Source organism: Nylanderia fulva, unplaced genomic scaffold, assembly GCF_048542155.1.
Source record: "Nylanderia fulva isolate GAGA-0341 unplaced genomic scaffold, ASM4854215v1 Scaffold3, whole genome shotgun sequence".
Lineage (NCBI taxonomy): Eukaryota > Metazoa > Arthropoda > Insecta > Hymenoptera > Formicidae > Nylanderia > Nylanderia fulva.
Window position 1 is genome coordinate 5,613,668 of NW_028190368.1, and position 17,005 is coordinate 5,630,672.

General features: G+C 36.4%; 1 protein-coding gene across 1 annotated transcript in view; it reads left to right on the plus strand.

Moving 5' to 3' along the window:
* The window catches only part of LOC114933564 (uncharacterized), a 30,982-nt gene that overhangs the window by 13,577 nt on the left and 400 nt on the right, over nucleotides 1-17,005 (plus strand). The window contains exon 4 of the mRNA XM_085484389.1: nucleotides 16,741-16,822. The gene's annotated coding sequence lies outside the window, so the exon portion shown is untranslated. The remainder of the gene's footprint in view (nucleotides 1-16,740; nucleotides 16,823-17,005) is intronic.

Here is a 17,005-nt window from a genome sequence, read left to right on the forward strand (position 1 = left end):
CTTGCATTTCATTTCGAACCTGTAGAATGCAAACTTTTTTGCAGAACGGAATAATTTTAAAAAATCGTCACATCTATTTTTATCAGTCATATATTTTTGCTCAAATTGCAATTTTGTATAATTTCGCGTAGCAATCGCGTTACGAGCGCTCGGACGAAAAATTATTATTATTCTTCATTTCACGTAGGGATTAAATGAAGTATGTGTAACCAAGTATCGCGTTATACTTTATCTTGCATTTCATTTCGAACCTGTAGAATGCAAACTTTTTTGCAGAACGGAATAATTTTAAAAAATCGTCACATCTATTTTTATCAGTCATACATTTTTGCTCAAATTGCAATTTTGTAGAAAGAATATATACACGTTTTCTTAAATTTTAAACGAAAAATGTACACACATTTAAATCTCTATTTATAGCATAGCATTTATTATTAAACGCAATTTTTTCTAGCGTTGCAATCAGAGAATATTAAATATAAATATGTAAAAAAACAGCGAGTCCGCGTTATTAATTAGAAATATTAAATATAAATCATACAGTGCAGATATAAATCATGATATGATTTATCGCTTCGGCATTTACTACTTCATTTATAAATCGGAATATAAATGTCATAAATGATTAGAAACATTTGAGAAGTAAAAGGTTAAATATTCAATACGAAGAGGACGTACATCTTTTCGAAATTATGTCGGCACATTGTGTTGGCTTTATTGTACGTAACGCACTGGAGCGATGCGCGAGAAGAGAACTGTAATTTCGAAGTAACGACTTGTGCCTGAAATGTTGTACGTCCCTATTGTACCTCGCATGAAATATGGCCGGTCGAGGGGTCGGGCGACAGTGAAAGTGTCCTAATTTTGGGTCGCGAAAGAGTTCACGTGGGGCCACACGAACTACTATATACTAATACAACGAACACTCCTTGCTTGACACGTGCGCCATTATATATGTTTTGGTATTACAAACGCATAAATATTTAGTAACAAAAGTAATGCAAGATGTAATGTGATTTAATGTCTAATAAAACGTATTACGTCATGTTGAAAATATCGGCGCAACTGGTCGGATAGATAACCAGAATTAAAGTGAGAGGCAAGCAATGAGTGACTTTGTGTACCATGTTTCGAGCAGCCAAGTTTTAGTTTTGGTACATTTTTTTATAATTTGTATATATTATATTATTTTTGTTCTATATTTTTATTTTTAATATAATCGCAGAGAAAATCTATTTTTTTCATCTTTGAAATACGGTATTATATTTTATATGTAAAGTTAATATTTTTTTTTAGTTATATTATTTGTAAATTTTTATAGCACGATTGAAGCAGCGGATTAGCATAAATCTTGGACAAACCTTCAAACAAATAATGAAAAATCAATCGTTGAATAAAAAATATTGTATACATTTAGAATGTTAATTAAGATACGCGAACAATTGAAATAATAATCAAATTTTTATGTTTGACGCTTATCTCTACAAGCTACTTTTCGCTTTTAATTTAACTATATATGTTTTCAGTAGTAATATTGTTGCAATCATTGCTTTAAATGGTTATTGGGCGGCCGCTCTACAGTTTATAATTTATTAATAATTAATAAATAATTTATAATTTATTACTTTCCTATATGAAAATATTTATTATAATATTTGTACATTATAAATTAAAAGTTAAAATTTTAATAATTGCGTTGTATAAATATAATAATTAGACGGGAAAGCATTTTGTAATAAAACTGTTATAAAATCTTTACTCAATTTTGCTGAATATACATATATAAGTGCAATTTAGATCGATATCAATCCATGAATACAATAGCGCGTTATAAGCGTAGAAATTAAAAATAGCATTAATAATAAATATTAATTTATTATTTAGGTAATGTTTCTTAAAAAATAACCCTTCTCTCATATAATAAATATTAACAAATCCATTATGTAGTTTTCCGCAGCTGAAGGCGCGAAAGGGAGAAATTTCCATTTGCGCGCGCTCATACTTTGATTTGATTTTCTTTGAAATAAATTCTCCGCGAGTTATGAAACAAAAATGACTCGTTTGTCGCCAGTAATCTGCTCGGTTTCCCGACTTCCTCGCGCGTTTTCACCCGCACATCCGCTCGTTCGCGGAGGCGGACTTTCTTGCTTACGTGCCCGCTTACGTGCACAACGCGACGCGCTCTCGTACATGTATATGTATAGCTAACTGCCAACGTAATTTCTCCTTCGCCATTGTTACTTTCAAACGATCTCGCAATCGTCTCGTCTCCCACTCGGCGACACATGCTAATCATCCTCGTTACGTCGCGTCACGTAACGGATGATCCGAATAACGGATTTCATCTCATTTTCGACTCGCGTCAATGACAGCCATTCATCTCCCACGGCCATTGCAAAAGGCTTTTTCACGGTCGATTAGTCAAAAGTAAAGTCTAAGCTTGTAGTTTTGCTTGTAAAGAAAATCGATGCGCGACGCAGGAAAGCGATTTGTTAGCTCTCGAGATAATTTGCTTATTAACGACTCAATTAATTATTAATGTATTCTCATAAATGTCGCGATTCTGACGTTTAAGAATCATTTTATATATCGATAACGTTAATTGCAATATCGATTTATTAAAGTGTAGACTTTGGTATACACATATAAATTTGTGCAAATAACAATGATTGTCTAACATAAACATAAGATAAGGTAGTAAAATTATATGTGTGCGTGTGTATATATATTTTCAATACAGAATCGACTTTTATGACTCAAAAGTAGTATTTATATTGTGATCGCGTGCAAATATTTGCCGAATATCGTCATTTCATGGAAAGGTGCGCGTTGAAAGATTGTCGTACATAATTATTTTCTGATTTTTCTTATGCATCATCGAAAATCTCACTGATATTTGCACCCCATTTAATATTCAGATTAGATTAATTCTTATTTTCAGATTAGATTAATTCGTATTTCAATAGATACGCAGAAGTCCACTACCAATTCAAGTACATAACTGACATTCGGAATTGACTGGTCAAGACTGTGATGATCAAGACACACAAATCATTCGCAACCCATTTTCGACATATGTTAGTTTCAAGATTTTCTAACATAGCTGCACCATATGCATTAGTATATACCGAAAAGAAATTGTATAACAAAATGCGATTTGTTTGCATTTGGAAGAAAAGAAAAATGGCAAGACTGGCGCCTTGAATTGCTTTTATGTTTTTTCTTTTTTTAAATGTTGCATGAATAGAAAATAAACTTTATTGTGATTTTTAATAATAAATCTAATAATTAGAAATTTTAAATAGAATCTTTGAATGGAAAATTTCACTTACAAACTTTTGAACTTTATTATAAAGATGTTCTATTCTTTCTATATTATAGAGATGATGATTATAAGTGACAAACATATTGTTCGATTATTTGATTCTAATGTTGTTTTTCCAGATTGCTGAAATTTCCGCAGTTTCGATTCGAGCGCAATTCCAGTCGTGCCACGTTTACCTTTTCAAAAACGATAAAGATATTTTTTTTTAATGTAACCTATAACACATTTTTTTAAACACGTGTTTGCTTCTGTGAAAAATATTTAATTGATATTACGAATCAAAATTAAATATTTCAAATATATATTTTGTGTTAGAAATTTTAATTAATTAGAATTAGAATAATTATTTTACTTATTATATTATTATTAATTATTATTCTAATTAATTGTTTAATTATACATATATATATATATTTATTTTTTAATTAAATGTGAACAGCAAAATATTTGAGAATACCATTTTCACAAATTTATATTTACATTCCATTTATTTTGCTTTTACAACTTATGTCTTTCAAATTCTCTCCATCCACGTTGTATTACATTGTGTTAATTATGTTTGTAAATTAGTATTATATAAATGATAGTTAAGCATAAAAAAAATTATTATTGCATAATACAAAAAACAATATTATAAAAAACGTAAATTTAATGAAGACTTCAAATATTATTATTTAAAATAAAAATTTGTTTCTTTTTTAAACAATGGTTCCAATTAACTATAATTAGCATTTAAAATAAATAAATGTTGTCTAGCTACTAATATTTGTATTCTGTGATTCTCACAAAAAAAATATAAATATTTTCAAATATTTAAAAACGAGAAATACAGACTATATTTAAACGATAATTTAAAAAAAATCTGCATTTGAAATGTGCTTACCGTTGTGTTCGCGTGCGAATAGAGTTAGCGGCAAGTCTCCACCCACAATGTGAGATCATTGCGATTATGTAAGTGTCCAGCCCGCGATGTAGACGTGCATAAAAGTATCGTATTGCATATCGCTTAGGTAGCCGTTGTGCATTGTTTTAGCCCGTATGCAATTTTGCACGCTGCAGTCGAAATGCTCAAGAAAGAGAAAATCTACGCAAACAAGTAGGGTGGCCAACCAAATTTTTAGAGATATCCCGAATTTCGACTTTCACTAAAAGCATCCCGTATAAACCTTAGACGGGACGCTATTTGTCTCACTTTTTCACACAACATTAAATAATATTAAACAATAATAGATCATACTAAATATAATAAAATTTAATACAGATATAAAATTAATTCTAGAATTTTATTTTATTATTTGTATCTTGTACGATATAAGAAAAAAATTATGTTTTATTTTAAGAATTTTATCAATTTAGTTTTAAATTAATCATTATTAATTTTAAAGAATAATCTGCAATATTATAATCGCATTATGTTTCAAAATTATACCAATGAGAAAAGTACCGATCTTAGATCAATATCCCAAAACGATCTGGTTGATCAAGGGTTGGTTGATCAAGCCCTCCGAACGAGGGCAAAGAGATGCCTATATTTTTGTGCAAAGATAAGTTTCGATACGGAACGAGAAGCTGTTGTAGATGATCTCTCTGTATCGGAATTAAAAATTTATTTATATCTGCGCTTAAAAAAAATAAAACTGCATGTGTTGCGGATAATATCGGGACAATCGAGACGAGGATATGTATATTATTCGGAATTTCCTCAATCGTAGCGTGATGCAAATTAAACGATATATCCCGCTGTGAGACATAATCGGCACCTCGTTAATATTCATACTATGTTTAAACGTTACCTCGAATTATAATAATTACACGACGTTGTACGTATGAGCCTCGTTACGTTCGCGCGCAATTTAAGAGAATCGCGACGAGAAGCGGGTGTGGTGATGCGTCTATAACAGGATGCACTTTTCTCTCTCGCCTTCGCTTATGTAACATCTTTATAAAGCTGACAGAAGCCTTACCTTCACTATGCTTATGAAACGTGCGATGAATTAGCATCGTACATGATATATTCGATAAAATTCTCACTAAGAAACAATTGACTCAGCGAATTTATAAAAGAATCCATAGATGAAGGAAGAAAAAGTAGTCATAATCATCCGGGTTACTTTATGAGCATTTTAGAATCTGAAAATAAATTATAAAATCCATAGCTTTAAAAAAATTATAAAATCCATAGATGAAAGAAAAAAAAGCGGTTATAATAATCCGCGTTGCTTTATGAGTCATTTTAGAATCTTGAAAAAATTAGTTTGCATTTCGCGATTGAAAAGTAAAGATATGACGCACAAAAGATCGATCGCGAATGAAGTTACGTAAGATTAGAAAAAGTCGACGTAACGCATCGGAAATCTCTTCGCTGACCGATCAAGCGTGAATAATCCAAGATTTAGATCCAATCGTCGGTCTGATCGACAAAATTCTCTCGATTCCAACGATATCGATCCAGCGACGTGCTTCGTCGTCGACGACTAGGCGGATCTGTTCGCGAGAAGAAACGACAGCGTAACAACGATGGAAACAGAAATAATTATTCAAGGCTGCCACGCGGCACAACAGAATTGTCTGATTAGCTATGTAGATGAAAGTCACGTTATGATTAAAGTGCGACGGCTATCGCGATAAACGATCGTATGGAATTCTATACAAGTATCCTACGTTGCGCTTCCGGCGATGGCGGACAGATTGCGGCCACAAAAATTGTCATTCGCGATGTAATCAGTATTATCGAAAACAATATGCTAGAGAGCGTGAAACTTGTGCCAATCAATGGCGAAACAAAAAATCGATTTTATTCACGAATTTTGTTAAAGATGCCAGATGTGACGGTTCAATTTCGCACTCTCTTCTACTCTCAATAAATTTTCCTCTTTCGGATTCATTCCCGAATTATGATCCGGGATTAATATCATGCAATGGATCGGTGCATTCATATTTTAGAATTTCCGCGGATAAAATATAAATAAAATTATTTGACATAATATATCTTAATAATTTAGAGAGAGAAATATTTTTATTGTTTTATTTTTTTTTCTCGCAGGCGAGATTTCAATTTTAAATTCCCACTAAGGCGCTCGGAGCCGCAGGCTTCCGTGGAACGGAGATGCATTATTAGCGAAATTGCAAAGAGAGCGAGAGTTAACTTACCGCGAAGCGATCTTCGCTCGACATTCCTTGTTTCCGCCTGACTCACTTACACGCGACTCAAGGCAAGGCCATGCCAAAAGCGGCAATCTTATAGCTCTGTATTGAAATATATTCGCGAGGCGTTTCCGAGATGGAGAATGTAAATGCGCCGTGTGAGAGGTTGCGCTTGTGCATAGCGCGCTGCCGGGAAAAAATTTATCTGCATCTTCCGACTTCCACTCTCTGGCACTGGTTTTTGTATTAAAAAAAAAAAGAAAAAAACACTTTAAGTTAATAACGATGCAGTTAACAGTAAATGCGATGTCGGAAAGTTATATAAGTCGTACTCGTTCTCTATCAACGATATGCATTCGATATGTTAACAGGTGTTTTCTTAGAAAAAAAAACATTATACCTACACAATTCTATAATTTATATTAATGTTTTCTAGGATATTAAATTTAAATCTACTTATTTTACTTTGAGGCTGAATTAGAGAGCAGTTCGCTCTCATAATAATGGGAGATTTGGAGTATTTAGAGTTTTTCTTAAAGTAAGGCCTGTAAAATGTTAAATTATATAATGAAAAAGTTTTTATTTTTTTTCATAAAAATTCAATTAATAATATGCACACTAAAAAAAATATTTATGTGAAATTACACAATTATGTTGTTTTTTTTCGACCCAGCATAATCATGCTAGATTGCTATCCATATGAAAGATTACAGATTATGTAATTTCATATAAAATATATTTAAATATATTTTTAAAATTAAAAATATTTCACTGAACATAAAATTACACATACAAAGTGCTAGTAACGTATAAATGCTATAAAATAACGTTATAAATCAAATGGATAAATGCTTATAAAATAAAATCTACTAAAGTAAACACACGCTAAATTTAAATTGCAAGTGATTTTTGCATAAAAATAACAATTTCACCTATTTTACATTAATATATATTTTCACGAAAAAAAAAATTACAGTGATAATGAAATAATTTTTCCAGTGTTGAACAAATAATTTTTCCGTAAAAGCACATGTATTTTTCTCCGTGTAACAAAAATATAACATTGCGAGACTCGTTCGATTTTTTCCTAGACGGTTCAGAGATAAAGTTTCGCTTCAATAAAAGCCGCTTCTGAATGCCTTTCGGATGCGGAACGGTGATGCGCGCCTCTGTTAGACGGGAAACTGCACAACAGAGGCGAGCGAGACGAAGAGAGGAGGAAGCGGCGAAGTGCAGAAAGGGGCGCGGGAGGGAGGAGGGTGCGGAAAGAGAAAGAGAGCGAGAATGCATGCGTATATGCACGCATGGGGCGAGATGTGCGTAGAGAGAACACTGGGCATTCTTGCGTAACGCGCACGCGTGCACGCGCGTCTCTCGGCCGCGACGTGGGTGTATGTAGATCTAACGTAGCGAAAGGTCATCTCCGTTTAATAGTTCCCGATCGCGCATGCAGACTCCAATCAGATCTCGCCGGATCGGAGATGACTAATCCACGCCGTCAGGCGCGGCGCGTGCATCTCTCTTTACTGCTGCGCAGTAAAAGTTGCAGCTGACGAGCCCGCGCGCTCTTTGACATTGAGCGCATCCGAATCTCCTCCGCCCGTTACGCACACACATGCTCTCCTATATTTCCATTCTCGTCTGTCAATACAAAACAAGATTATGCGTCGAGAAAAGAATCGACCGCGTTACGCAATCGCGATGGTATTCGACAGCTTTTTAGAAAATACCTTTTTTCTCTCTCTCTCTCTCTGAAGAGTTATAGGTTTCTAGATATATAACTGGAAAGAATCATTTTTTCCCAAGCAAGGGAAAGTTCTATGTATATAAATTAATTTTTTTTATTTGCGATCGAAGGAAATTTAAAATTATATTCCCATCTCACGCGCAGTTTCCTGAAGAAATTCAAACGGAGAACGCGCGAAAAACTTGTTAAATCTTCCGAGAGAAAAGTCGAAGCGGAGGATTATCATCGCGGATGCCACCTTCTGGGGATAATGTACGTTTTATAATCGCGATATATATATAGTACACATAGATGACGGGATGACGAACGAAAGCGTACTCGCGCACAGGACGGGTACTTAATTACAATTTGTGAGAACGCGCGCGCTTATCCGGTGATTTGCGCGGGTTGTAGCAGGAACGGATTTACCTGCGTGCTGTGTATATGTATAGTCTTTTTCTTTTTACACGTAATCAAATTACTCGTTTTACAGCGCGATTTATGTAACGTCGACTCGGCATCGTCGCGCACATTTTCCCGACAATCAACGAGTCCGCGGATTCGCTGCGCGAACGAAAGCGCATATCGTATCGTTGGACATCTCGGCAAAATTGTGGAGCACACAGCGTCTTTGGAGACCGATATAATTTCGCTGAGTATAGATTTCGATGCTGCGGGAATTACGCACGAGAAAATGCGAATCTTTATAGACATATGTTTATTTCCGATAATAGAATTTATCAGAGTTATTATGTCACTTTTCAACGTACTTTTATACTTTTCGAGTGAAATTAGAACAGGGGAGAATGCAAAACACGTACATATACATATCATATATACTTAATTTTAGAAACTTGACAAATATTATTTTTTGCACCGAGTTTTCTGATATTTGACAGCTTGGAAAATCTCATTAATTTTCATATATTTGCATTTAATTTAAGAAATGTCATCGATGTTATACAGCATATTAAAGCGTGATATATTAATGGGACGGGCGTTTAATTATGTGGCAAAATTCTGTTAATAATAATTGGCCAGACTAGAAAGGTTCTCCAGCCTTTCTCGACGCGTCATAAAAGTGACCGAAATGCTATCTGTCGCTCATGGTATGCACTTTGGAAATACCAAACCGATGGCCATAAGAACCATCGATTTCCTTGTCGGGAGCAGGACAAGAGTGCCCTTTGGATCACTATATACACGGCGGTGAAGGCGACGTCGTCTCTTCGTTTAAGAGAAACGATCGCGCGTTATGTAAGAGCAACGCGGTGCGGAGAAGCTCGTGGCATAAAGGCCGATTCACACACGCGCATATACATATATATGTGTGTGTATTTGTGTGCGTCATGATGCGAAATCGGCGTAAAAGAATAAACGGGAGTAATGCTGGAATTACACAAAGTCAGCAAAGAAATGAATTAAATCGCGAGTGTGTTTGCGAATGATGATTAGGATTGATTCTCTTCCTTGGAGAACCGTTCTCCATCTGAACACAACACTAGAAATTCCGCCAAAGATTTTTTCTTCGAAAATATTTTTTTTTTTTTATTATTAACCGGGTTTATAAAGTTTTCCCTTCGCAATTTTTGCAATCTCATTAAAGAAGAAACATGCTTTTTCCCGGATGTTACAGCGAATTTTATTCTGAAAACACTGGTCCAGCAGTGGCGAAAAGAAAACGCTTTAAAGAATAGTACAATGCATTCCGTGCATCCGGAGAGACCGTCGTTCATTATGAAACGAGTGTAATTAAGCACATTCGCGCTAGCTCTCTCGTGTTTTTTTTTTTTTTTTTTATTAGATAAATGCGAAGCTAGTATTGCATTGGAGAACGTAAAATTCATATCGTCACGATTATGACAGTCGCGTGAGGAGAAAGATTCTTCGGTGACCTTCGATCCGAATTTCTTCCGTCGAATTTCGCCTTTTGCTAGTCGAGGGATGAACGCAATTTCGTCCGCTTCTCTGAAAGCATCACGAGCAGAGGTGTACGACGCACGCGTACACCGAGCATGCCCTTCAGATTCACAATGATGGAGCATGTCTATTAGAGGAGACGATTGTTCTTATATAATGAATGGATCATGTAACTAGCCGCTTCGCGGACTCGCTTCGGAGGACGGGAGAGATAGAGAGAGAAAGAGAGAGAGACCGGGAGGGACGCCTTCGCGCTTGCATGCACACGCATACATGCACGCAATCATACATGCATTTACACACGCGTATGCACATAAAATGCATACACATATATTTACACGTGCGAGCTCACACAAGGCCGTGTCGCGTGCATCGCGTGTACGAATCTAATGATGTGGACGTGTGTTCGCGCGCGCGCATGTACCAGTTAGAGCTACTCGACTAGCTCGGTACGGTAAGTGCAGCTGAAAAGGCTTTTTACTTTCTGGCCTTGAACGAAATGTATCTGGTGACTCGGCGACTGCTCGAGCGCCGATCGAGCGCGAGAAATTTTTCCGTCGCTCCGTCGTGTGAAAGAAAATAAAAAACGAGTCCACCACATCGCTCTGACAGCGTTGCTATTTTTGGCACCCCGATCCATCGCGAAGTTCCGCGTCTCTAATTATATGGAGTAGCTCAGCACTCTCGAAAGGGAGCAAATGGTGATCGCGCTGATCCCGGATAATTTAAAGGGGATCGTGTCTGGGATCAGCTGATCTGTTAAATTCAGAAACGTCAAACGGATGTCTCTAGAGAATTCAGCGGTTGATTCCGAGTCTCTTCTTGCGAGAGAAGTAGGAAGTTTTTCTCTTTTGTCGTCGCTTTTCGTGACACAAATACTTATGTGTTAATGCGACACGAGAGGAGAGAAAATTGAACACAATAACATTAAATGTAGTATTTACTCCGTAAGTCGAGATAACCCAGACTCTTCGTAGTCTGTAACTTTAACCGCGGTTCTATTTCTCTCTTTCCCTCTCGGAATATTACATACTATCAACTATAATGATTGAGAATAAATCGTAGATTACGATGTACAATTGCGACGGACATTAGCGTACAATATTGTGAATGAACTAAACTGATGACCTCTTTTGTCATTTCGACAATAGTGTCGGACTGAAAAATTCTCACGATAAAATTTACGAGCATACGCACTTCCGATTAGAGACACATTCGCTGATCTCTTCCGGATACTAATGCGATGGTACTTGGATTGCGAAGAATTGCATATACAGAAAAAGGAGACGTTGAAGAGAAAGAGAAAGAACGGGGGAGAGAAGAAAAGAGAGAAAGAGAGAGCACGTCACAGTCGATGGAGCGATGCGCAAGAGAGAGAGCGTGAGAGACCAGGTGGAAAATGGCGATTCGAAATCGAGGAAAGGTGTGAGTCACCTCACGGTTTCACGGGGTGTCATAACTTTGCCCCCTGACGCGTTTTCGTTCCTGGGACGCCGAGAAATACAATGCGCGGCCGCACATTTACGGGAAGTCAGCGAACCACGAAGCTATTCTTGGACGACGGAAACACGGGCGAGATATCGAATCGACTGTCCGCGAATCGAACGTAAACTAGTTCGCCGGTTCGAAAATAGGCGCGGATTCTTGCTGTCAGGCCTCGTTAAAGTTGCATCTCATGAGAGAGAGAATGAAGATTGACATCAACTGATATTATTTTTCAAAAAAGAATTTTTTAATTTTATTTTTCCAAATAATTTTAATTTTCCGAATAATTAATTTTTCGTGCTTTAGCTCTGTTGGCCGATTTAAAAAAAAACATCATATTTATATTCTTTATATTGAGAGCCGATAAAAATATTTCTTTCTGATTTTATTTTTCCAGTTTTATAATAATTGTCTTGTTAATAATAGTTGTACACACAAATTGACATTTGCAGCTTTACACATTTCTTTGATTCTGAGAAAGGTAATTTTCTTTGAGAAAAATACAAATGCAAATGTGAAGAGGAATGCAATCATTATATATTAATTTGAAATCATTTCGTTGTACTTATTTATACGGCGCCGTAAAAATGTTGAGAATACGAGAGATCCGATTTTATTCACAGTAAAATTCAAAAGAAAAAACACCCGGCGTTTCTCGAGCCTCGTCTTCTCGACCTCTTGTCTTCGCTTAATGTATCGTGAAGGATCGACGATGTCGCGGATCATCTCTTTTCGAAAAACTTCACTCCGATTGCGAGCTTAAACGGCTGCACTTCTGCGGTGCAGAATCGTTTCTCCATGGGATATTGCTTAGTGTTCCAAACGAGTGGATACCGATGGTAGTTGGAGTATATACGAACTCGGGGTACAATGAGACCGCGAAACATATAGCCTATCCAGACTAGCGAAACGTAATTGGGTTTACAAAAAATAGAGCGGAAACGCCTGGGCCCCATTACAGGTCCCCGTAACGAGTTCTCTCTCCGCGTTGCTCAATCCGTGCTGGTCGGCTTGAGCCGCGGTTTGAGCCGCCTCACCTTAATCAGCGCTGTCACGATCTGTGTGTTTTTTCTTTTTTTTTTCTCTTTTTTAAATAAACAACTGTACAAATCCGCAATTTCTGAAAACCACGAGAGAAAGATATCGAGTATTGAAACGATCGATCACGGACTGTAAAAACTATGCGCTCTTGTCAGTAAAGTGATCTGAAAACACTACTACAACGTCGCTTCTTTATTCGCTTATCGATTCTTCAATCAACAAAAATTCGAGTTTTTCCTAAAAAAAAAACAATTTAATGGGATATTCAAATTATTTTTCATATAGCTTGCAATAAAGTCTTATAATTTCGCTGTAATTATTTATTCAAAAATTATTGACAAATAAAATTGTATTATTTGTTTAGAAATTATATTAAATCCACAGAGCTTTCGATTTGCGCAAATCGAAATATTAAAAATATGAATTTGTATCAACATTGACGAAGGATCGATCGAGGAATTAATAGCCAAGGATGTAGCGTGTAATAGCAGAGATATTATAGCATACGTGTGTGTAATACATCCGTAAAATTTTGAAAAATTGTCTTACGCAATTGGGTTTAACGAACCGCTCATTTCCTACGATTAAGCCCGCGTTTTTCAACGGAGCGCGATCTTTTTCATCGCTCGGCCGCGACGACGTGAATTCTCTCTCTCGCCCGCGCTTTAGCTCCCTCCGGGGGTCTCGCGCTTTAATTTCCAGCCTCGACATTTGCGTAACCCAGTTTCGCCATTGTTCGATTCAATGGTAGATCGTAACGTCCGCCATCCGGATAGGAGATTATAATGCTCGCGTGTACCGCGCATCGTCGCCTCGCGCTTTTATACGTATGTATGTGCACGCGCGTACAATCAAATCGTCTAAACCGAAAGGAAAGTACACTCACGCATACGTCCGTGTGTATGCATGGAGATGTGTGCTTGCAGACACACACATATTTATATATACATATATACACACAAATATACAGCAGCAAGAGCGATAAACGAGCGGCAACGTCGGTCGATCCGCCCGGTAGAAGTTTACGAATTTGTCGACTTTCTCCTCTTATCTGACGTTCCCCGACCTCAGGAATCAGCTCTGCATCAGTTGTATATGTATCGTTACACTGTACTCGTTTTCTTTTTTTTTTTTTTTAGCCATTGTTAGCATATTACAAATTCGGTCTCGAATGATTCACTGCGAGCGATGACGAAAGCGCGATGTAATTGGTGTCAGTTTTCAACGTATAGAGAAATGAGAATCAAAAGAAGCTATTGTTGTTTTGTAAGATGTGTTTGAAATTAGTTCTGAAAATTTTAAATGCAAAGTAAAATGTTATAACAAAAGCAAGCTTTTATCAAAGTCAATCGATAATTAATGTTTTCGATTTTTTCTCAAAATTTAATTACTGTTTTTTCAGCCTTTCAATTTCCAATTTCGTAATTCGTATATGTTGCTAATTGGGCTAATTTAATGAATAACGTAAATAAAAAATAATAAGCAAAGATACAATAAAGATATATCATTTAACTTTGATAAATTTTGATAAATATATTATTGTTAAATAATCATGTAACAATCATATTAAAAATAATGATTACTTGATATTTCTTCGCTGTACTCAGAAAGTCTTTGAATTTTTATTAAATAATAGAAATAAGTTATATAAAGTAGTATGATTGTTTCTGATTCTTTTTAATTAAAAAGAAAATATATGCTAAGATTACATTTTTTGTCGATGTGTGCATGCTTAATTATTTCGCAACCTTTTTTTTTAAATTCAAGTATGTTTCACAGTCGACTGCTTTGTAGACCTTGTTATTTATACATTGAAATTTCTCTCTCGCACAAAGTATCAACCGAAGTTAAAAGCTTACCGACACCGAATATCGGAATACTTTTCAGAGGCAGTTTTGTTCTTGCCACAGCAGAGCACAGCACGTACAAGAGCGAAAGGCATGACTTGACTGGTAAAAGCGCACCACTTTGACTCTCTACTCTCTTTGAATTTCTTGTATGTATATTGCAACATATTTTTCCCTCTTTAGCCTTAAAGTTTTGTAACAAATGCTTTGATAAATATATCATGAATTTTCAAATAAGAGCGGCGAACTTGATACCTATCTTGATCGACTACCTCATCTCTTAGATGAAGCAAGAAGGCAACCCGCACGACACACTTGTTTAAAAGTCGTCTTACGTATTTTAAACGTCTTTAAAGGGTCTTAATTTCCTCGAGAAATAAGAAGGTTAAAATAATTTTATTAAATTCAAGATGCTACGCAAGATGAATTTTCAGGCAAGAAGGGAAGCTGTTTAATTACAGTTTCGCTGAGCTATTATCTCGACCTCGGGAATGAAGTGGCTTGAAATAAAATGAACTTCCGGCGATTAAATTCCAATTCCTGTGGCGCGAAAGATCCTGCCTGTTCTTCGGCAGACCTGTAAGGATCAATTTAATCCGTATCACCAGTCTGCTATTGGGTCGATGGGAGGCTCGATATGGCACACTTACTTAGTGTTTCTCCCCTTGCACCTCGCGACCGCGGCTTGCACGGCTAACACTCCAGTCCAGTCATTTGTTACGTCCGTGGTAAGGCGCGCGCGCGCGGCACGAGACCCTGCCCGGCAACTCTTCAAGGCCTAAATAGAAGAAGAAAGAAGAACGTGAGCGCGTAAGCGCGAACGTAATCCGGCCAAGCACGGATCGACCCTGAACTTCAGCCGCTGCTTACTAGCATTAACCGGCAGAGCGGCGGCAGCGGTGTCCAAGCAATGATTACCTTATTTAGCGATTTTCTCCGTGTATCACGCCAGCGAGACGTCACTTACGTATGCGAGTGAGCGCGCGGATGGCCGTCGTAACTCTTACCCGAAGGACTCGCCTTCTTCTTCTTCTTCTCTCTCTTTCTCTTCTCAGATCGCTTTTTTCAATCTCTCTTTTACGGATAATTACCCGCGTCTCCTCGTGATATATCCTCGTGATATGGTCAGACATGCGAAGATCTTATTAAGAATTTCTTCCTTTTGGTTGATCTCGGCTTATTTCGGTGCATCTCGGTTGTAAAATGTAAAAATGTCTTTCTTTTTTTATATATAGCTATCTTCCTATTTCACAATATTAATAGGATGATCGAATGATTTAAGCGTGCCAGAGAGAGAGACTTGTATCGTTGTCGATCTATCTTGCGTACCAAGGTTTCCAGCGAAATTATTTTCTTATGCAAGCGCGGATACCAGGCGGATGTAGATTTTTCAGTTACGTAACGGCGGCGCTTTGCGACGTCTAATATGAAAGGAATTCATTCCGATGAGACGTGTTATCTAAGAGTGAATAAACGATAGCCCGAGAATATACATATGCATATGTTTAATGTCAATTCGCCGGGCAAAGTCGCTGAATTACTTTCGACAATTTAGAATTTCATCGATCGCTCGTCTTCGTAACTCTCATCCAAGGTCTTCCCTTTCGAATCTGATCGGACAATCGATTGAAGGTCATGGTAGCGCGAATATGCGAGATGTGCTCTTAGATCATATGCGGCATACCATCACTTGCCGCTCTATAATTTTGAAATGCTTATTTACATACTTAATACCCGTATAAAGAATAATATATAGGATTAGCCTTTCGTAAGTGTCGTTTGTATATGAAACTATAGAAAGGTATAACAATAAATTTATGAATATATATTTTTTGCATTCTTTCTCCTTCTGTTTTGGAAATATCACTAGAAATGAAAGTCTGTCGATAACCTGGCCGAATATATTTTCAGCGTGATTGCGCACGCTTTGACATTGCGGAATTTGTCGATGTTTATAGCGTTGGTTTCATAATATTAGTTATACTTCTGCTCCTTGAGAGAATGAACCGTCGTGAAACCGAACTTTCTCTCAGGCTTCCCTTGAGAAACCGAAGGAATGCTCGATCAGCCGTTAATTCTCAATTCTTAGCCGTGGCCGCGTTAAACTGTTGCAAATCTTAAGATACGGATGAATGGGATAGTTCTTGCGCGATCGTTATCGTATTAGTCAGATGTTTTCTCAACGATTTACTGTTATACGATTATGTTGTAATAACAATCTATCAATCTGTTTTCTTTTTTTTTTTTTTTAGATAACAGTTATTTAAAAGTGAATTATTGATTCGTCGATGACACTTGATGAGAAAATTCTAAAGCAATCTGATATTTGCGTAAGTAAGTAAAATTCCTCCAATAATTAACAATATTAATAGATTTTCCAGTAATGTGAAACAAGTTCGTAAATCATTCGGCTTTGAAACAAACCTCAACCATACAATTAATTACTTTATTAAGTAACTATTAAGTATATTATGAATAAATATATATAGAAATTGTAAGCTTCCACTCGACATTTAT